This window comes from Gigantopelta aegis, chromosome 3 (assembly GCF_016097555.1).
Source record: "Gigantopelta aegis isolate Gae_Host chromosome 3, Gae_host_genome, whole genome shotgun sequence".
In the NCBI taxonomy this organism is placed as follows: Eukaryota; Metazoa; Mollusca; class Gastropoda; order Neomphalida; family Peltospiridae; genus Gigantopelta; species Gigantopelta aegis.
The window spans coordinates 70484948-70508745 of record NC_054701.1 but is presented as its reverse complement, the minus strand read 5'-3'; the positions used below and the strand labels follow the sequence as shown (position 1 = coordinate 70508745).

At 42.1% G+C, this 23798-nt stretch overlaps 1 protein-coding gene across 2 annotated transcripts in view; it reads right to left on the bottom strand.

Moving 5' to 3' along the window:
• Nucleotides 1–23798, bottom strand: part of LOC121368995 — a 125419-nt gene that overhangs the window by 58814 nt on the left and 42807 nt on the right. The window contains exon 3 of one of the 2 annotated variants that reach the window (XR_005957540.1): nt 22539–22915. The exons of the other annotated variant lie outside the window; for it this stretch is intronic. The gene's annotated coding sequence lies outside the window, so the exon portion shown is untranslated. The remainder of the gene's footprint in view (nt 1–22538; nt 22916–23798) is intronic. 2 annotated transcript variants of the gene reach the window in all.

Here is a 23798-nt window from a genome sequence, read left to right as displayed (position 1 = left end):
CACTTAAGACTAGAGCATATCGGTTTATTGTCATTTCAGTTGTCCATTTCAACTTATTTTCGTGCTTATATCCAATTAAGGATTAAGCACACTGTCCTGGACACACGCCTCAGCTATCTAGGCGGTCTGTCCAGGACAGTGAGTTAGTTGTTAGTTGGTTAGACTAGTTGTTAGTGAGAGAGAAGAGGGTGTAGTGGCCTTAGCCCTACCCATTGAGCCTGGGTTGGAGCCGGAGCCGGTACCGGGCTGCGAACCCTGTACCTACCAACCTGTTGTCCGATAACTAAACCACTGCGCCATCGATGCCGGTATCGGTTTATTAATAATCGGCTATTGGATAACAAACATTTGGTCATTATGACTCGTAGTTACCAGAGGAAACCCGCGACATGTTTCCATTATGGTCAAGGTGTCTTTTATATGCACTGTGTGATGTGTCTAGTGCTGTAGTGTAGCGTAGTGGGCTTATAACCTTCTCGCTTTCAGCTGCCGCCGCCGGATAGCCTGACAAGGTGAAAAGGGGGCAGAAGCACGTAAGTCCCACCCTTCCGGTACATAGCCTCTACACAAACAAGACTCCTTCAGTGCCCCCTGCTCTCACAGCTTGGCACACCATGGTAACTGGGCCCTCACGGACCCAGGCTAAACTGGAGGGGATCTCGGAGCAGCTGGAGCCCCAGAGGTGCAGTGTGCATGACCCATCGGCGTATGGACACGCTCTGGCACTCACCAATCCAGCCCCAACTATGGGTAAATAGACGACCAGATAGAGGGCGTAAGTCATGAAAGACAGTCTATCTAGGAGAAGGAAATCTCCAAAATCAAAACCAACCCGGTGCTTCCCAGGTAGGATCTTGATCCAGAAGCTATGGTTGAGGTAACCCAGACAGAAAACCTAAAGAGCTGAAGACGGAGGTATTGGGCCACTGGCGCTCTTCAAAAAACCACAGTACCACGAAAAAATCACAAAATGAATATACCAATAGACAGATGTAATAGAAATGATGCTTGCCCATTGAAGTCCCCCCAGGATGAGGCAGTGTCGGGCTCCGTGCCTCGATGGAGTCCACCCCATGCTACTGGAGGTCCTTCCCATTCGCTTTTCCGTGCCAGGGGGCGAGGGAGGAAAGTTACTGGCCGAACAACAACAGCAAGGAAACAACAACCCCTCAAGGTAATGCACTGGAATGCAGAGGGAATTTTCAACAAAAAGACAGAACTAGAACAGTTCCTACATGAGAAAGCCATCAACATTTGCTGTGTACAAGAAACTCATCTACAAAACAGCAAAGCTTTCAAAATCAGAGGCTACCAATGTTTCAGATCTGACAGAACAAACCGCCATAAAGGAGGAATTCTGACACTCATCAGGAACAACATCCATGCTTATGAGACATCAGTGCACATGCAGGATTCTGAATATCAAATGATCAAGGTCAAAACAAATGCAGAAGAATTACAAATCCTAAATTTTTACTGTCCCAATGATCGACCACTGTCCTTAGACACCATAGAGGTATCTCAAGCAAACTTCATAGCAGTTGGTGACTTCAACAGCCATTCACAGAGCTGGGGATACAACCACATAGATCGACGTGGAGAAGAAGTGGAAACTTGGCAAGATGAAAATCAACTGATTCTAGTCAACAACCCAAATGACACTCCAACGTTTTACTCCAGATGTTGGCACACCACCTCCACTCCAGATCTTGCTTTCTGCACCGAAGACATCCAGAGAGATATGAAAAGAGAAGTTGGAGAGCAGTTAGGAGGCAGTGACCACAGACCAATAATCCTCACTGTCAACAGAAAAATCAGCATTCAGTCTCCACTTCCACGCTGGAACTATAAGAAGGCAAAATGGGGTATCTACAGACATCGAACAAGCACTCTGATAAAGAATTTGCAAGTGAAAGGAAGGGATATCAACCATGTTGTCAAGGAATTTAATGCATGTATCCTTCAGGCAGCCCATGAGACAATCCCAAGAGGTGCTAGAAAAGACTACAAACCCTACTGGACTAACCACCTTCAAAAACTACAGGATGACATGTCTGAATCTAGGACAAAGGCTGAAGAACAACCCTCACATGACAACAACCTGAAGCTTCAGCAGGCGAAAGCAAAATATCTCAAAGCAAAAATACAGGCAAGAAGAAAAAGTTGGAGAGAAAAGACAGCAGCTCTAAATATGGAGAGAGATGGAAGCAAACTATGGAGACTCACAAGACAACTTAATGATGAGGACAACAGAGGACAGAGGATAACACTGGAAGATAATGGAGAAATGATTATAGGCAAACAAGCAGCAAATCGCTTAGCTGACAATTATGAAGAACAGAGCAGCATACACATAACTGTCGAACAGCAAAGAGAAGCAAGAAAAGAACAAAGGGAGAGATCAATAAACGCCACTCCAACAGGACCCATGCAACAACCTATCACACTGCATGAGTTACATGTAGCTCTAAAGAAATTGAAGAATAGGAAATCACCAGGCCCAGACTTGATCACCAATGAGATGCTAACTCACATTGGCAGTGCAGCAGTCAACAAACTACTGGAGATCTTCAATCACAGTTGGGAAAATGGGGTCCTTCCACAAATCTGGAGAGAGGCTACTATGATCCCTATTTACAAGAAAGGAAAAGACCGAAAAAAAGCTGAAAGCTACCGTCCAATCAGCCTAACCAGTTGTGTTGTTAAGACAGTGGAGAGGATAATCAACCAACGCCTACAATGGTATCTGGAAACTGAGAACATCCTGTCCCCTGAACAGTCAGGCTTCAGACAGTTTCACAGCACTGAAGACCAAACAGCATATCTTGCTCAAGAAGTTGAAGATGCATTCCAAGAAAAAAAACATGTGTTAGCCACCTGGATAGATCTGCAAAAGGCATTTGACAAAGTATGGACGGATGGCCTCATCGTCAAGCTACAGAGAAGCGGCATATCTGGAAACATGCTTGCGTGGATCCGATCATATCTTCACAACCGTAGAGCAAGGGTCACAGTTGACAGAAAAGAAAGCAAGAAAATACTTTTGCGACATGGGGTCCCACAGGGAGGAGTCCTATCACCTACACTTTTCTTAATCTTCATCAATGACCTTGTGCAGGAACTTCCCAATGGAATACAAGCTGCCCTTTATGCCGATGATTTGGTGATGTGGTGCAAGGAAGAGCATGCCACTACTGCCACCTACAGAATGCGGATAGCAGCAGACAACCTGACAGCCTGGTCAGAAAAATGGTGTGTGGCTATCAATAAAGACAAGTCTTCTACCACACTCTTCACTCTATCACCAAAGAAAAAAGCAGGAACAATCAAAATTGGGAACACTCCACTGAAACATGCAGATGAAGTAACATACCTTGGGGTCACCTTCGACAAGAAACAAACTTGGAAACCACATATTCAAAAGGCAGAGAAAAAAGCCAGATGCAAATTAGCCATCATGCGGAAACTAGCAGGAACTAGCTGGGGAGCAAATGAGACAATCCTCAAGAGAGTATATCAAGGAACTGTACGGCCGCATCTTGAATACGGTTCATCAGCCTGGTCAACCACTGCAAAGACCAACCAGCAAGCTTTAGACAAGGTTCAAAACCAAGCTCTGCGAATCATAACGGGATCCATGAAGTCTACACCCATTAAAGACATGGAAAAAACTGCAGCAATACAACCCCTTGGTGAGAGGAGAGATGCCAAGATCATGATCCAGGCAGAGAAATTCAGGTACCTGCCCAATCATCCAATGAAACAAAGAATGGATGGTCTGACAAAGAATCGTCTCAAACGTAGCAGTTTCATCCACCAAAGCAGAAGACTTACTAGAGAACACCAAGCTAACCCGTTACCAAAGACACTTCCATTTTGCCCAACAGATCTTCCACAACCATGGAATGATGAACAAGCCAATCTACAGATCAGCATGTCTGTCCCACAATTAGCTTCAGCAGACTCCCAAAACGACCTGGTCAAACGGTCACTGGCAATGGCTATGATCAGTGACCGGTACCCAGAAGAATCTTGGATCCATGCATACACTGATGGTTCGTCAACAAATGCTGTGGCCAATGGAGGGGCAGGCATATTTATCAAGCTCCCTTCAAGAAATACCCTAACTGCAAAAGTACCAACTGGCACCCACAGTTCCAACTACAATGCAGAAACCCATGCACTTATTCAGGCTGCTACAATGATCAAGGATGCAAAAGAAGACTGTCAACAAGTTGTCTTCCTCACAGATGCTCTCTCAGTCCTACAAGCCTTGCAAGGGGAAAAACTTCCTCACCTGAATGAAGCCATGCAAGAGGTAGCAAAGGAAAGACGAGTAGCTCTACAGTGGATCCCAGCACATTGTGGGATTCCAGGAAATGAGGAAGCAGACAGGCTAGCCAAGCTAGGAGCTAATCATGTACAGCCCAGCAACAACATTAGCTTCTCAGAGAAGAAAACCTTGATAAAGGCAGCCAACAGACCCAGGACAGAACAAGATGATTACCACCTTCTCAGTCGCTTGGAACAAGTAACTCTGTTGAGACTCCGGACAGGCCACAACCGACTGAATGCTCACATGTTCAGAAAGTTTAAACTTGCAGCAACACCAACCTGCAGTTGTGGCCTGGAAGACCAAACAGCAGAACACATCTTACAGGCGTGTCCAATTCATCAAGACCTGAGACAAGCTGAGTGGCCAATCGAAACTGCCATACACACCAAACTCTATGGAAAGAGAGGCGAACTGGAAAAAACAGCTCATTTTATCTTACAGACTGGACTATTGGTCTAAATTGTGAAAGAGAAAAAAAATAAAAAAAATATGCACTTTCCCAGTCAGGACATCACGTACCACAGCCTTTGATATACCAGCCGTGGTGTACGGGCTAGAACGAGAAATAGCCGTATAGATTTAAAGATGATAATTTAAAAAGAAAATAATAATAACTTCATTCAATTAAATTAAATACTTTATGTTACCAGTTACAAGGAAATGATGTCACCAGCAATATATCAGGAATCTATTCATCATGCGGGTGTGGAATTCGACACTACGCTTGCGCAGTAATAAGCCAGAGTTCACTTTTCAAGGTTGCCAACCTATTTTCAATCATGTCTTATGAACAAGAATGAATCTCAATATGAAATGTAACCTACAGTAAGGTAATGATAAAATAATTGTCATCTGTCACATAACTTACTCTTTTTGATTAGAAATAGTTTGTTTTGTTTAACGACACCAATAGAGCACATTGATCAATTAATCATCGGCTATTGGATGTCAGACATTTGGTAATTTTGACATAGTCAAAAGCGAAACCCCGCTACATTTTTCCATTAGCAGCAAGGGGTCTTTTATATGCAGTCCTTGGGGGTTGTTTTAATTATAGGCGAGTGGAAAATCGCACACCTTAATATGCTAAGGCGAGTGATAAATCACTCTCCACAATAAATAAAGTAGGCAGTGTAGCTCCGATTGGATTTTGACTGGTACGTCTACAAAATTGTCTCTTTGTTCAACAAAGAGAAATACCAGTTTAACGACTGCATGGAAGCCAACGCCATGTTTTTAATTTTTATTGTTTTAATAAAAGGGTCTTCCTATCAGCTAAATGAGCTATGAAAATTGTATTATATGCACTTTCCCATAGACAGGAAAGCACATACCACGGCCTTTGACCAGTTGTGGTGCACTTGTTGGAACGACAAAAAAACACGATTAATAATAGCGCTATTTTATATGCACCTTCCACGTTCATGACTGACATAACAGTTTGCATGTGTGACACCTTGTATTTATAGGCCAGCGCAGCACGCTACATTCCTGTGAACGCACTTTATCAGACCACTCCTGTAGAATGAATGAATGGATGACCGACTGACTGACTGAATGAATGAATGTTTAACGACACCCGAGCACAAAAATACGCATATACTATTGGGTGTCACAAATGGTAAGTATATGAAAATAGTATTTATATAATTATGTAAATTCACAGTGTAACCACTCCTGCGATGGCACACGATGATGTAAATCGAGAGACATTTTTCGCAACAGCACGTATTGCCAGGGCAACGCTCGCAGGGGCGTAGCGTGATCTGAACCTGGGGGAGAGGGTTCGAACGAATATGAACCAAGTGGACCCTTTTTCTATTGTTTTTGCACCACCAGAAACTCCATATGCATAAACCTGTATGTTTTAGTTCTGAAAGCGAACCATCTGCTTCAGCCGGGAGGGGTGTGTGTGTGTGTTAGAGTGACCCATGCGGTGTGTGCGTGCCGTCGGCAACCTGAATTATACCACCAGTCCATTGTTATCTGTGAAAGATTTTACATTGGATGCGTGTGACGCAGCGTTTTGGAAACGCTTGCGGCTAACCATCGTTATGTTAATGACCGTCTGTGATATATTAAAATGTTATTTTGATTATTTTAACAAAAATAGTCAAGTGCAACTGAGATATTTCACCTTTAACACATTATATTAAACTAAAACGTTCACTGAAAAGCTGTACATGTATTAATATTAATATTACTCTTATGACAAAAAAGAAGTTTGTTTTGTTTAACGATACCACTGGAGCACGTTAATTAATTAATCATCGGCTTAGTGGATGTCAAACATTTGGTAATTCTGACATGTAGTTAGAGGAAACCCTCTACATTTTTCCTAATGCAGCAATGGATCTTTTATACTTTACCACAGACAGGAAAGCACATACCACGGCCTTTGACCAACTGTGGTGTACTCTATGATAACACACAATACCATTAATTTATCAAAACAATGGTTTGTACGTTCCTTGATTATTTCGATACAAATAGTATATCACTATATAATAAGAAGGAAATGTTTTATTTAACAAAGCACTCAACACATTTTATTTACGGTTATATGGCGTCAGACATATGGCTAAGGACCACACAGATATTGATAGAGGAAACCTGCTGTCGCCATTTCATGTGCTACTCTTTTCGATTAGCAGCAAGGGATCTTTTATATGCACCATCCCACAAACAGGGTAGTACATACCACGGCCTTTGATATGCCAGGCGTGGTGCACTGGCTGGAACGAGCAATAGGCCAGTGGGCCCACCGACGAGGATCGATCCCAGACCGACCGCGCATCGAGCGAACGCTTTACCACTGGGCTACATCCCGCCCCTACACTATATAATAATAAACATAGCAATAATAAATATGACAAATACATTACTCTTATAAATCAGGCCCGTAGGGACCGAAGGAACCGTGGAGGTCGGTGCCCCCCACCCCCACCCGCACCCCCTCATCCCTACCCCAACTCGAGGACGAAATTTTACTTTTTTTTCTTTTTTTTTCGCTTCTTTTTTGTCCTATCATATAAATAAATATAAAATCCTGGCTTGTGCCCCACTAGAGGCTGTGCACCACCACCCCAACAGTTATCGTACCCGCCCTTCCAGATGTCATTCTTTAAAAAATCCCAAAACAAAAACAAACAAAAACAAAACAAAAAACAGCTCTACAGTAGCTAGTATAAAAATGCATATTAGTGAGTTTATCAATTCAGGTCGGAAAGCAGCTGGCATAAATGTTTTAAACGCAGGCGGTAGCCACAGCAACCGCTAAGAGTCTGACCGCACGCACGCACCTCGTCCAATGCGAAACGCCGTGCAGCGTCACGAACAGCGTGTTTCTAAAGAACGGCCATGCACCAACAAGCTTCAACTACAGGCATTGTCGGTACACATGCTACATTTGTGGCGCAATATGCTGTTTCTCGTGTGATTCGACATGTAGGGAAGGTTGCACATCAATGTTTAAATTAGCATGCATTACAATAGAATTTCCGTCTATCTAATTTTCCGTAAAAAAATACAATGTATCGAAAGGGCTATGTGACTGCTATTTTCAGGAAGTACTCTATCTTTCAACTTCAACTTATATGTTCGTGCTTATATCCAATTAAGGTTAAAGCACGCTGTCCTGGGCACACGCCTCAGCTATCTTGGCTGTCTGTCCAGGACAGTGGGTTAGTTGTTAGTTGGTTAGTGGTTAGTGAGAGAGAAGACGGTGTAGTGGCCTTACACCTATCCATTGAGCACCCTGTACCTATCAGCATGTAGTCCGATGGCTTAACCACTGCGCCACCGAGGCCGGTGAAAGAAAAATCAACATAGGCCGACTATGGAAAGCATCAGTTATCCATCTTTATGCCAAAGCACCGCCTCATTTTGGTGGTTTATAAATGAAAGCATAGTACTTGTACAGTTTTTATCATTTAGTACTGAAATAACAAGTAATTTCAAACCAAGGACCATATTTAAAGTTTGTTTGTTTAAAGTTTGTTTTGTTTAACGACACCACTGCAGCACATTGATTAATTAATCATCGGCTATTGGATGTCAAACATTTGGTAATTCCGACTAATGCAGCAAGGGATCCTTTATACGTACTTTCTCACAGACAGGAAAGCACATACCACGGCCTTTGTCCAGTTGTGGTGCACTGGTTGAAACGAGATAAAAACCAATCAGCTGAATGGATCCACCGAGGTGGTTCGATCCTGCAACGCAAGCACCTCAAGCGAGCACTCGACCGACTGAGCTAAATCCCGAACCGGATCATGTTTAAGTAGTGACAAAGCAATGGCGGTGTGGTACCTTTAAGCTTGGGCGGGACGTAGCCCAGTGGTACAGCGCTCGCTCGAGGCGCGGTCAGTGTGGGATCGATCCCCGTCGGTTGGCCCATTGGGCTATTATTTTTTCCAGCCAGTGCATCACAACTGGTGTATCAAAGGCCGTGGTATGTGCTACCCTGTCTGTGGGATGGTGCATATAAAAGAGTAGCCCATGAAGTGGCGACAGCGGGTTTCCTCTCTCAATATCTGTGTGGTCCTTAACATATGTCTGACGCCATATAACCGTAAATAAAATGTGTTAAGTGCGTCGTTAAATGAAACATTTCCTTCCTTCCTTCAAGGATGGGGTGTCGTTAAACATTCATTCATTCATTCATTCATTCATTCCTTTAAGGTAGTATAAGGCCTTTAGCTTGGCGAACCCAAACCCGGCAAGTCGCCCGCCCCCTCTCATGACACCCCACCCCGTTCGTAAGACAGCATGAAAAGTTGTGGGTTAAAAACTTGATAACACGTTTTAGTATTATTTAATGTATTCTACACGTTTCAATATTATCCGTTATAATTACATGCCAAAGATTCATCGGTCAACTACTGACGCCAGCGTGACTATACATCACATACTCCGATTACTATGCAGCTGTAGATGAATATATTGAACGAGCAAACAGTAATTTATATGTGAATCCTTCATAAATAATGGATATACTCTTGCTTAATACACTGTACTGATGTCAATATTTCAAACTGAATAGATATACTTAAAAGAACTTAACTATTACACAATGCAAAATATTATTCATTACAGTAATTTTTATCAGCATTGTATTTGAAACAGAAAACATACATATCTCAGAAACTATAACATAATGAATGAATGAATGAATGCATGAATGAATGAATGTTTAACGACACCCCAGCACGAAACTACACATCGGCTACTGGGTGTCACAAATTGTAAGTATGTGCAAATATAATTCTATAATATAATGTCAGTGGCTTAAACTCACAGATGAGTTGTTTCCATATGAGTGTAATTATCATATAAAGTGATAAAAAAAAAATGCTAATCTAACTCGGTACTTCTGATATTTTTAGAGTGACACAAACCGACTTCATACAACTTCTTAAGCCTGGGATTTAGATTGCACAAAACGTCACGGTGATAAAGCGCAGTGCACAATTTATCCAAAATTAGGTATAAGCATGTTGACCTCAAAACTTTCGACTTCAAAACCACTGAAATGATTAGCTTTAATTGCATTAAAATAACTTGCAATATGACTTCGAATTTCTAGGGGCGGGATTTAGCTCAGTCGGTTGAGTGCTCGCTTGATGTGCTTGCGTCGGAGGATCGAACCACCTCGGTGGATCCATTCAGCTGATTGGTTGGGGGGGGGGGGGGGGGGTTTTCTCGTTGGAACCAGTGCACCACAACTGGACAAATGTCGTGGTATGTGCTTTCCTGTCTGTGGGAAAGTGCATATAAAAGATTCCTTGCTACAATCATTCAGCATTTCCTTTCATTTTCGTGCTTATATCCAATTAAGGTTCAAGCATGCTTTCATGGGCACACACACATCAGCTATCTGGGCTGTCAGACAGCGGGTTAGTGGTTAGTTTTAATGGTTAGTGAGAGAGAAGTCGGTGTAGTGGCCTACCCATTTAGTCGAGTGGAAGACGGTACCGGGATGCGAACCCAGTACCTACCAGTCTTATTTTCGATGGCTGAACCACTACACCACCGAGGCCAGTACCAGCAGCTATAAAAAAAAAAAAAAAAAAAAACAGCAAACGTTTCGCTAACGTTCCCAACTATTTAATTGGTTCCCGACGTGGCCATTTGGTTTACCGTGAAGCACATAAACAAGGCTAGCGGACGTTTTTCTGCTCGGTCTGGCTGAACGTAGCCCAGGCTGTGTTCAGAAGAGACAAAAAGTCTGTTGTGCCCAAATGAGTGAGCTTTAAGACCCACAAGCTACTAATGTGTACTGTACGTTACAGTTCTTGCTTGACAGACATGTAAGAGATAATACAACTTTCAGTAAACCGATTTAAAACAAGAACACTAGCTCGCTCAATTCTAAGTTTGCGTAACCCATTTTTCGTTCGTGCAGTAAATTTTGGACTTAATTTTACATGGTTGAATGGGTTACGCAAAAACAAAATGGTTTTCAGTTGTTGTTAATGTTGTTTGGGTTGGGGGGTTTTGCGTTTTATTTTATTTATTTTAGTTTCTTTTTTTGTTGGTGTGCGTGTGTGTGTGTGTGTGTGTGTGTGTGTGTGTGTTTGGGGGGTTTTTTGGTGTGTTTTTTCGTTTTTGTTTTTGTTTGCTTTACCCGCCAAGCTGTCTCAGCTCCCGCCGTGGACACGGCCCTAGAATGTGACAATATTTCCACTACAATTGTGATAAATATACGGTTACAACGCCAATCCTCGTAGCAGAACGCACCAGGAAAGCATTATGAATTATGCAGAAATCAGATTCCATCAAATATCGTCGTGTCACAGGCGCGTCGGTCTGAGAACATGTCTCGCATGCATTGATGCAATCTCTACAAGAGACACGTCGTTGTCTTTCGAAGATCGCGGGAGAGTGTTTGTGTGTGGGGGGGGGGGGGGGGGGATCATTAAAGGTGCATAGTCCTCTAAACATTGGACAGCTAAAACACTAAGGCTGAATTTACAAAGCCTGTTTATGTCTTAACAAAGCCGGGATGTAAAGCATCCGCTTGATGCGCGGTCGGTCTGGGATCGATCCCCGTCGGTGGGCTCATTGGGCTATTTCTCGTTCCAGCCAGTGCTCCACGACTGGCATATCAAAGGCCGTGGTATGTGCTATCCTGTCTGTGGGATTGTGCATATAAAAGATCCCTTGCTACTAGTGGAAAAAATGTAGCGGGTTTCCTCCCTACGACTGTGTCAAAATGACCATAGGTTTGACATTCAACAGCCGATTATTAACAAAATCAATGTGCTCTAGTGCTGTCGTTAAACAAAACAAACAAATACACGCGTGCAACTACATACGTTTACACTTCTTGAAGAAAACCAGTTGGTTATTTAATTACGTGCGCTGTTGTAATACTGTCTTGCCATGGAACTGTTTTGTGTTTTTACAGACATTAGAACGACGTGAACATCCTTTGACATGAGGCGGGAAAAAACCACGACGACAGACTGGAATACACTTCTCTTTAGATTCCCGAGAACACGGCTGATTATAAACGATCGATGTAATGTTCACGGCAACTGTTACACGTGTTACACGTGACACCAAAAGCCTGCTGCCGCCATGGCTGCTGCTGGTTTTAATTTTATTTTTATATTTATTTTCTTTTGGTAATATCAAGAGGTCAGTAACCCTGATAGCATATGCACGTAGCGCAGAGCTGTATTCGTAGTTTCACAAAGAACTGGTGGATTACGTGCGGTCGTACACATGCACTGCACACATATATTATACAAAAAGCTCAAAAGAAGCAAACATACGCACGCACAGACAGACACACGCAGAGATACAGACACACACGGAGCGATACACACACACACGGAGCGATACACACACAGACACTCTGTGTGTGTGTGTGTGTCACACACACAGACACAAACACACACACACACGCATACAGACACAGATACACACACCGTACCAATACTGGGGTGTAACCCAATACCTATCAGACCGGCCTCGGTGGCGTCGTGGTTAGGCCATCGGTCTACAGGCTGGTACGTACTGGGTTCGGACCCCAGTCGAGGAATGGGATTTCTAATCCAGATACCGACTCCAAACCCTGAGTGAGTGTTCCGCAAGGCTCAATGGGTAGGTGTAAACCACTTGCACCGACCAGTGATCCATAACTGGTTCAACAAAGGCCATGGTTTGTGCTATCCTGCCTATGGGAAGTGCAAATAAAAGATCCCTTGCTGCTAATCGGAAAGAGTAGGCCATGTAGTGGCGAAAGCGGGCTATTATGAACACAAAACCACTACACACATATACAGACTGTACTATCGAGTTCGCATGCGCGCGCGCGCGCGCGTGTATGTGTATCTCTGTGTGTGTGTGTGTGTGTGTGTGTGTGTGTGTGTGTGTGTGTGTGTGCATGCATGTGTACGCGCGCGCGCGTATGTTTGTGTTTCTTTGTGTTCGTGTGTGTAGGCCTGTGTGCGACCTCATGCCCGACTGCGTGCGTAGGTATGTGTTATAACACGTGTGTGATGTATGCATGCGCACACGTGTGTACATGATATTTTATCCATGACTCGTATAATGTAGACTGTCAGTAACAGGTTACTCGTCAGAACGAACAAGGCACGAAAAAATAAACTGGAAGATAGAACTCGCCACAACTCGTTAAATACGCACATCAATCAGTAAATGGAGCTAATGTCCAGTCACTCGTTCTCGTAAATAATGACCCACTCAATTTAGATCGATGGCCAATTAATATTTCGGTAACCTATTTCCAAACCAATGTCCCGCATGTGGGAGAAGCCGATGTATATATTTTAGTTTTGGCTGCCCGCTCTATTTGCATTGAAGGAAGGAAATGAAGGAAATGTTTTATTAGTACTGCACAGTCAGTGCTCTAGTATAATAAAACTCAATCAGTTGAATAGATCCCATTACGGTGATTCGATCCTGCGACGTCAAGTACCTCAGGCGAGTACTCCACTGTCTGAGCTAAATCCCGCCAGGGCTGCGAAGATGAAAGCATGGTGTCCAATCTGTTTCTTAAACGCAAGTGTTTAGCCAATGTACAGTTACATGTGGCATGTCTTTGTAAGTTCAGCCCTAAGTTTTTCATAACTGCAGTTTTACACATCAACACATTTGTTTTATTTAACGACGCCGCTAGAGCACATTGATTTTTATCTAATCATCGGCTATTGGACGTCAAACATATGGTCATTCTGACACTGTTTTTCAAAGGAAACCCGCTGTCGCCACATAGGCTACTCTTTTACGACAGGCAGCAAGGGATCTTTTATTTGCGCTTCCCACAGGCAGGATAGCACAAACCATGGCCTTTGTTGAACCAGTTATGGATCACTGGTCGGTGCAAGTGGTTTACACCTACCCATTAAGCCTTGCGAAGCACTCACTCAGGGTTTGGAGTCGGTATCTGGATTAAAAATCCCATGCCTCGACTGGGATCCGAACCCAGTACCTACCAGCCTGTAGACCGATGGCCTGCCACGACGCCACCGAGGCCGGTCCTGTTGAAAAGAAATAATGTAAACATTTGCCTTCGCGTCCTATTATATAAATATATATGTCTTTACGTGATATTTTATGTCAATATTTAACCAGTTTATAGAATCAAGGTTCAAAGTTTAAGTCAACATACGTAGGGCACCAAACCGACAGGTCAAGTGTTGTAGATATAGGTTACAATACTGACGACTTGCTTCGATAATGTTTTTATCAAGCCAACCCTGAATCGTAGGGGGGGGGGGGGGGGGGGGGGGGGGGGCAACTGAGTAGTTAAGTCTAAAACTCCTTAAACGGTTAAGAAAATAATTTTCTTTAAGTTTCTATAATTGTTTCTTGACCCCCCCCCCCCCCCCCCCACCACACACACACACACACACACTACCAGCTAGCTACGGCCCTGCATATACCTAGTTCATCAAATTGACCAGACTGACTCTCTTCTTTATCATTTAATTCCTAATCTTAGTGACATGCACGTACTTTTTCTGGTTCATATAAAGCGCACTGTTAGGCGCAAATTCATGTTATCCGTAATCCGTATAATGCGTAATGCGCAATCCGCATAAATCACTTTCTAAGCAAATGGTTTCAGTAGATTATATTTACTTGTCCTCTGTATTGGGCGATCCGATCATTTTATGCATTGTGGATTACGTATACATATTGCATACATATACGTAGACGTAGACGGGTTACCAACAGAAGAAATTTGCCCCTTACTATAATCACCATGATGACCAGACGGAGAGCACTGTTTTGTCAAAATTGATAATTTAAGCACGACTTGGTAAATAGGCTACATATTACTTAGTGTAATATGTAATTTATCGGTATAAGAGAGCTTTAAAAGCTGAACATATTTTACATCGCACAATATATTTGGGTTTGTTCCTTTAATTTCATTTTATTTCAATGCCTCCTGTTTTTGCTCGCGTGCAAAACGCAGTCCTGTAGAAAGAGATATTTGCACTGTACGGAGATTTAAAAGCGGACTTGAAAAAGGAAGCACGTGTTCCTTCATAGTTTAAATCCGCTCGGAAATCTCCGTACTTTGTAACGGGAAATCTCCGTACAGTGCAACGGGAAATCTCTATTACATGGTATGCAAAGTTTAATGCCAATCAATATAATGACATTTGTTTTTCATCTGTTCGTCTAACCCGTAACCTCGCCAACATTTTATGAACGTTTTGTTAAAATTCAGATAATTATTAATATGACCACATATCCATGTCTTCTTTGGCCCCTGACCGGCCTCGGTGGCGTCGTGGTAGGCCATCGGAGACCACCGGAAGATAGAAGGTAGGCGTAGGCGTAGGCGGTTTGGCAGTAGGGGAGTTAGGTTTGTCCGGGGGTCTCCGGCCCCCCATCCCCTGTGCCTCGGCCCCCTCCTGTCTACAACACTTAGATTCCCAATACCGACGTGGCACCTCCCCTAAATGACGAAACTTCCTGTGAGGCGGATTCGCCCAGTATAAGAACCTCACCCCCAATTCCCTTAGGGTTAAACGAGTATATATAGACCTAGAGACATTTTAAGTTTAGATCACCCGGTCAAAATTGTGCCAAAAAAATTTCTTTAAGAAATAGGAATTTTATATTTGGTAAGCACAAATAAATTTTGTAATGTCCCCTTAATAATTTTGGCTTAAAATTTAAAATTGTCCCTATATTTCTGTCCCGGACCACTCCTGCTGGCTATCCAGAGGATGGGCCCGTGACAGACATGCTTGAAACCTTAGTGGTATATGAGCATGTAAATAAATATTGGAATGGAATGGACGTCAAACATATGGTCATTCTGACACTGTTTTCAGAGGAAACCCGCTGTCGCCACATAGGCTACTCTTTTTACGACAGGCAGCAAGGGATCTTTTATTTGCGCTTCCCACAGGCAGGATAGCACAAACCATGGCCTTTGTTGAACCAGTTATGGATCACTGGTCGGTGCAAGTGGTTTACACCTACCCATTGAGCTTTGCGGAGCACTCATTTGGGGTTTGGAGTCGGTATCTCGATTAAAAATCCCATGCCTCGACTGGGATCCGAACCCAGTACCTACCAGCCTGTAGACCGATGGCCTGCCACGACGCCACCGAGGCCGGTGGATGTTCATCAAGACAGTTAACATTCCCAGTTCTATGAATGTGACTCGAAGTGAAGGTCTCTAATTGTCGTTAATTGTACAGATGTTCACCACCGAGATAGTGTAATATGAAGCAAAGTTCAAGGTCATTTTGAACTGTTAAAGGAGACCGGACACCAAACCATATATACGGCGTAATGAATTGTTTGCCGTCATAAACCACAACACGCAACTACCGCGCTCCCCTTATTGACTAAGTTAAGCGTGCCAGTCTTGGTTGGGGTTTTGTTTTTTGCCGATCTCCGATGTTTGCCGGAAACTGTCGACAATTGATGAGCTAGACCCGTGACGTCATCGATGAGAGGAAGACTGAAGAAACGACCAAGAAGCATGGACGAACTTAGCGATTCGAGTGACGAAGAATTGTGTCCAGCTTGTACTAATGGCATCAAACCGTATCAGTTTGAACCACTTATCAGAGACTTTGTCCCTAATCCTGGAAATGTTGTCTTAGACGAAAATTCGGATGAATCAACGGCCGACGAAGACGAGGAAGCCACACGGTCATAGACTAGCATACAAGCATTTTTTAAATCATAATGTATGACATTTTTAATGTAAACTGAAGTAAATGGACTTAATTAGAAGAACAACACAAAATTTAATAATATTTCATCATAAATCTTGTTTAGCATAGACGTAAATATGACACGTCAGTGAATATTCCATAGGCCGATTTCGCAAATTTGCAAAAAGCGTCCCCTCCTCACCAAAGCAAGATATAATAATTTAACAAAAAACTTTGTTCTCTTAACTAGTTACTCTCCAAGTTTTAATGTGTTTTGTTAAACCGTGTATTTTTAATTATTAAGAAAATGTGTTACCAGTCTGCCGAAACTGTCCACAGCCGGGTACAGAAACACAGAAATGTTGAAAAATATTATACTGTTGCCACATACTGACAATCACTTTACAACTAATATGTCTTATCGACAATATTATTATATAGTCTTTGCATTTATTAATATAAAATACAACAGGCCCGTAGGAACTGGGGAGGGGCGGGCCTAGGGGCTTGTTCTCCATCACACACTCTAGGATGAAAATGTATGTTTTAAATTTTCACTACTCTGCATAAATAAAGATGATATAAAGATAAAAATCTAGTTTGTATCCCTCACCAGAGACTGTATCCCCCCCCCCCCCCCCCTTCAAATATCGTTCCTACAGGCCTATACAAATGTAAATAATATGTAGAGGGTGAGGTTAGGAGCCAGTTCCTTTTATCTTTAGGATTTTGTAATCATGATTTCAAACCAACTGTTTCAGGTAATTTGCTCTACATACTGACATAAAACACATTTGTTATATATTGGAATAAAATAAAAATAATTACAATATATCCAGTGTTATTTTCTTTAATCATTCATGGAACAAGAAGGACGTCCTGATGAAAATATATTACAGGTAAAACAAAATAATATATGATGCTTATTCCATGTGGTAACTATTGTTAATTTTGCTTTAAATTGCTAGATGCCAAAAGTGATTAATTGTATTAATTGTAATTTGAGGGTACATAATAAAACAGGCCCGTAGAAACTGAGGGGGGGGGGGGGGGGTGCCCCCAACTTGTGAGCTTTTCTTTATCACATTAATTTTTGCCATTGTAACCAAAATCTGATGTAGAGTTTATGCCCGGTCCGTCAGTGACCCCCCCCCCCCCCCCCCCCCCCCCAAGTCATTCCTACGGGCCTGTAAAAACTAAATATATTCAAAGGAGTATATTGGGTGGTTATAGGTTTGAATTTTTTTTTTTATTGAACATTTTATTTCATGCACTTTTATACATTTTAAACAGCAATTATGTTACTATAATCTATCGAAAAAATTAAACATTATATATATATATATATACATAAATTTCTGAGATTTGTTAATACATACATGTAAGTTTACTCTCCGCGCCCTCTGGCAGAAACCCAGGGTAGGTATTAAAATAATTATTTGGTGTAGAGTATTTTTAATATGACATACAGAAAGCATTGAAAAGTACAATTTTATTATGCTTTAATAATCAACATTAGCTTTAAAACTAATTAACCATCATTCCTTCTGGCCACAGTACATATGTTGTTCCTGCCAAAGTGTTAGCATTTTAATTTTAATGACAATATACTGAACTAACGATAATCATTGTTAACTAACGTAATAATTCACGTTTTGAAGGTGTTTTTGTTATAAGGTTAACAAACCAACTAGATCAAGAGACGTTAGTATGGAGTCGTTATGGGCTGTCGGTGAAAATTAATTTGGTAATTATAGGTAAATAAATGTGAAGTTTAAATATTCGTATGTGAACAAATTGCAATAACTTTATTTAATCTATATCTTAAGTACATACTTGTTTTAATTTTCACATTATAAATGTACCATAACCTGCTGTATTTAGTTGGTGCAAAGCCCGTTCGACGACAATAATGCGTCCATATTTTAAAACAACTTTCGTTTTTTGGAAATCGTTTCTTGTGATGCAGTGCTGTTACTGTTGCAGTTAAACACTGTGCAGTCAACCATCATATAATTACGTCGACAGTATATAATAACACTAATTATCTTGTAAATTAAATTTCCGATAAACCTGGAGACAAAAAAAGAAAGAAAAGAAGACGACTAAAAGGCACAACACGCGCACCGATATTGCTTGGTAACTCTCATCGATGACGTATGCCTCGCTTTCGTTCAGATCTATGCATAATCCCGCCCACTTCTGTTTTTACCCCAAACCTAAGACGCGCAGCTGACCGGTGCCTCGCAGCGAGCCGGGCGTTAGAGTAATGCGGTCTTTGACGCTAACTTAATCCATTATACACTACATGTCTTTTGGTGTCCGGTCTCCTTTAACATTTGGTTCAGGTTGTTCTAATTGTCTTTAGCTGTTGAATCCTTTAATAGGTGGCTTTTAAATTTGGCAGTTTCCCAGATAAGCCTTTCAACAGTATGCTTTCGGTACCAAAACTGTGATGTCAACGCAAAGTCAAGAGTTTCTTCAATTTAACTTGTCTTTTTAAGTATCGCTTTCAGTAAGTCAATATTTCAACCACACATCTCTCGAGCTTACGCATCAGATTTCAACGTGGGGGGGGGGGGGGGGGGGGGGGGGGGGGGGGATTTAGCTCAAACGGTCGAGTGATCATTTGAGTTGCTTCCGTCGCAGGATCGAACAACTTCGGCGGATCCATGCAACTGATTGAGGGTTTTCTCATCCCAACCAGTGCACTTCAATTGGTTAAAGGCCGCGGTATGTGTTTTCCTGTCTGTAGGAAAGTGCATATAAAAGATCCCTTACTGCATTAGGAAAAATGTAGCGGGTTTCCTCTGATGACTATGTGTCAGAATTACTAAATGTTTGACATCCAGTAACCGAAGATTACTGAACAAAACAAACATTAACTGACTTTAATGTCAGGTAATTTTTAACCGAGGTTTATATAATTCCTTATAACTTTCGAATCCTTCCATGGATTGTTTTAATATTTGGTCTACATATTCATTAAGTGATGTTATTATTATATTATTATTATTAACAGCACAATACCGGCCTCTGTGGCATCGTGGTTAGGCCATCGGTCTACAAGCTGGTAGGTACTGGGTTCGGATCCCAGTCGAGGCATGGGCTTTTTAATCCAGATACCGACTCCAAACCCTGAGTGAGTGCTCCACAAGGCTCAATGGGTAGGTGTAAACCACTTGCACTGACCAGTGATCCATAACTGGTTCAACAAAGGCCATGGTTTGTGCTATCCTGCCTGTGGGAAGCGCAAATAAAAGATCCCTTGCTGCTAATCGGAAAGAGTAGCCCATGTAGTGGCGACAGCGGGTTTCCTCTCAAAATCTGTGTGGTCCTTAACCATATGTCTGACGCCATATAACCGTAAATAAAATGTGTTGAGTGCGTCGTTAAATAAAACATTTCTTTCTTTCTTTCTTTTATTAACAGCACATATATCTTTGTTCATAAATCATGTGACATCATAGCAAGGTAAAACAAAAAAGGTTGTTAACAAATATAATGAAACTTAACTGAAACAGTTTTAAGCTACTAAGGAAAAATATTGTGAATATGTAATATGCTCTAATTGTGGAATGTATTACAAAATGCCAAAGGAATCTTGTGTTTTTAAACTGTCTGGCAATTATGTGGGTTGACTTATGTTTTGACTTTTCATCATTATTATCAGGTATGCGAGTCATCACGGGTTTGCCATTCTAGTTTAGTATAACACTAAAAACAAAGCACTCAAGATAGTACCGAAATAGTAGGTCAACTAAACAAAGCTGTTTGTAAGGATATTATTAGTCTCAAACGATACTAGCTTCAGAGAAACCCTATCTGACCTGGTTTAGATACTAGTTAAAATAATACGTTTGGGTTGTGAAGCATATGGTGAATAGAAAGACATTCATACTGAAAAAGCTGCAAGGGATATTTTAAGGAAAGAAGAAATGTTTTATATAACGACTCACTCTACACATTTTATCTACGGTTATTTGACGTCGTACATACAGTACATGCCATTACTGGTTTTTCAAAGGCCGTGGTATGTGCTATCCTGTTTGTGGGATGGTGCATATAAAAGATCTCTTGCTACTAACAGAAAAATGTAGCGGGTTTCATCTCTATGGCGGTGTCAAAATGACCATATGTTTGACATCCAATGATTACTAAATCAATGTGCTCTAGTGGTGTCGTTAAACAGAATAAACTTCGTACACACAGTACACACCACGGTCTAACTACGCAAAGCCGTAACCACGCTACGGAACGATACAACAAGAAGGTTATTGGATGTCAAACATTTGGTAATTTTGACAGTAGTCTTCGAGAGGAAACCCGCTACATTTTTCCATAAGTAGCGACGGATCTTTTATATGCACCATCCCACAGACAGGATAACACATACCTCGACCTTTGATATACCCGTCATGGTGCACTGGCTGGGACGAGAAATAGTCCAATGGACCCGCCGACGGGGATCGATCCCAGACTGACCGCTACGTCCCGATAGAGGATAAGGATGTGTATAGTACTACCATCGTGAAGACAATGAAGACGTAACTTGCCGGGGGATAATAAAACTTAACACCTATTGATCACGTATGTCATGGTAATCGTCTTTGATAGACAGGTTCCGGTATATTTTTAGCTTGTCGACACCGTATGATTCAACCTAATAAAAAACCAGTTGTGGCGCATTATAAGAAAGGGAAAATAATATCAAGACAGAGGAAGGAAATGTTTTATTTAACGACGCACTCATCACATTTTATTTACGGTTATATGGCGTCGGACATATGGTTAAGGACCACACAGATATTGAGGGAGGAAACCCGATGTCACAACTTCATGGGGCTACTCTTTTCGATTAGAAGCAAGGGATCTTTTATATGCACCATTACTTAGACAGGATAGTACATACCACGGCCTTTGATATACTAGTCATGGTGCACTGGCTGAAACGAGAAATAGCCCAAATGGGCCCACCGACGGGGATCGATCCCAGACCGTCCCGCCCCACCAAGGCAGAGAGTCAAACACTATGAACCATAGTTGCTCGAGCGTTCCTCGAGCAAGTGTTTACGCACTGGCTGACACAATAATTATAATAGTATTAATACACTGCTTTGAGAACGGTGAAGACTCAAACTGCCATAATTGGGGGATAGGTGGGGGGCAAAAAAATAAAATAAAAATAATAATAACAAAATAAAATACCTGCAAACTTTTCTGTTTTTTTAATACACAAAAAGCACAATCATTCCCCACCACATTTCATTTAATTTACCGGCCTCGGTGGCGTCGTGGCAGGCCATCGGTCTACAGGCTGGTAGGTACTGGGTTCGGATCCCAGTCGAGGCATGGGATTTTTAATCCAGATACCGACTCCAAACCCTGAGTAAGTGCTACGCAAGGCTCAATGGGTAGGTGTAAACCACTTGCACCGACCAGTGATCCATAACTGGTTCAACAAAGGCCATGGTTTGTGCTATCCTGCCTGTGGGAAGCGCAAATAAAAGATCCCTTGCTGCTAATCGGAAGAGTAGCCCATGTAGTGGCGACAGCGGGTTTCCTCTCAAAATATGTGTGGTCCTTAACCATATGTCTGACGCCATATAACCGTAAATAAAATGTGTTGAGTGCGTCGTTAAATAAAAACATTCTTTCTTTCATTTCATTTCAACTTATTTTCGTGCTTATATCCAATTAAGGTTAAGCACGCTGCCCTGGACACACCTCTCAGCTATCTGGGGCGTCTGTCCAGGACAGTGGGTTAGTTATTAATTGGTTAGTGGTTAGTTAGAGAAAAGAGGGTGTAGTGGTCTTACACCTACCCATTGAGTCGTGAAAACTCGCTCTGCATCTACCAGCCTGATATCTGATAACTTAACCACGACACCACCGAGGCCGGTTCCCCACCACAACCCCTCTCCCACAAAACCCCCCGCCACATACCAAACCGACAAAATAAATAAACCCAAAACAGCATGCTAGATACGTAACTGTAAAATATATGGTTTCAAACTTTCAAGATGTGTACGAACCTTCAACACAAGGCGTCATCGTTCCGATTCGAACTGTAGCAAAACGTTCAGAGAGAAAAGCAAACCGAAAACGAAACACAATCCATTAACCGTTTTTGAAGGCGAATAACCGATCATCAGCGTTGGCAATGCACGTCCCGCATGTTCAAGCATCTCCACGCCGGCTATCCGACATACTGTAGAGAGATAGAGAGAAACTCTTCTTTGTTTGTCGATGCCGGTGTCGCTCACTCTCTGCCAGTACAAGTATTTTATCCCGAATCGTGTCAGCGGAGAGAGAGGAGGCACTTCTCCTAGTTCTCTGGCGAATCGGCGGGAAGCGATTTGTTTGCTCTATCTGCGGAAATCGGGCATTCACTTTTCAATGGAGTAGTAACCTATTTATCAAAATGGAGCAAACACGTAGACAGGTTGCGATGGTGCAGGCCGGTGCATAATTCAGGGTATGAGGCCGCTACACAGACCCCTCCCACCTTTGTCTGTCTGTCTGTCTCTCTCTCTCTCTCTCTCTCTCTCTCTCTCTCTCTCTCTCTCTCTCTCTCTGTCTCTCTCTCTCTCTCTCTCTGTCTCTCTCTCTCTCTGTGTGTGTGTGTTTGTGGACAGGACGTAGCCCACTGGTAAAGCGCTAATCTGATGCGTGGTCGGTCTACGATCGATCCCCTGTCGGTGAGCCCATTGGGCTATTTCTCGTTCCAGCCAGTGAACTATAACTGGTATATCAAAGGCCGTGGTATGTGCTATCATGTCTGTGGATACCATTTGAGTGGTTAACGCGGGTTCCCTTTCTGTGAGGTCCTTAACCATATGTCCAACGCCATATTTACTCATTTTGTGACAGAGTTATGACCCTTGAACGAAAATGTGTTGGGCCCAGTAGGTGACATACATTACTTTAGCAGTACTCTCAGAATGTTTTTGTTTTTTTTAATCTAGTTTAGTGAACTTATGAATTGATATTTTTCCTTCACACATTTTTAAAGCACGTTCAAATATCTTTAAAGCTGAGCACTGTCAGAGACTCAGAATGCTACATTTTCTGGGGGGAAAAACCCCAAAACTAAACAACAAACAAAACAAAACAAAAAACAAACAGCCTCCCCCATAAAAAAAAAAAAAAATTAAAATAAATTAAAATAAAATAAAATAAAGAACAACAAAGCAAAGCGAAACAAAACAAAACAAAACAGGGTTTCTGTCAGAGGGTAAAACGTGTATGGCGCCATACCTAACTTTTTGGCACTTTGTTTTTTGTTTGTTTTT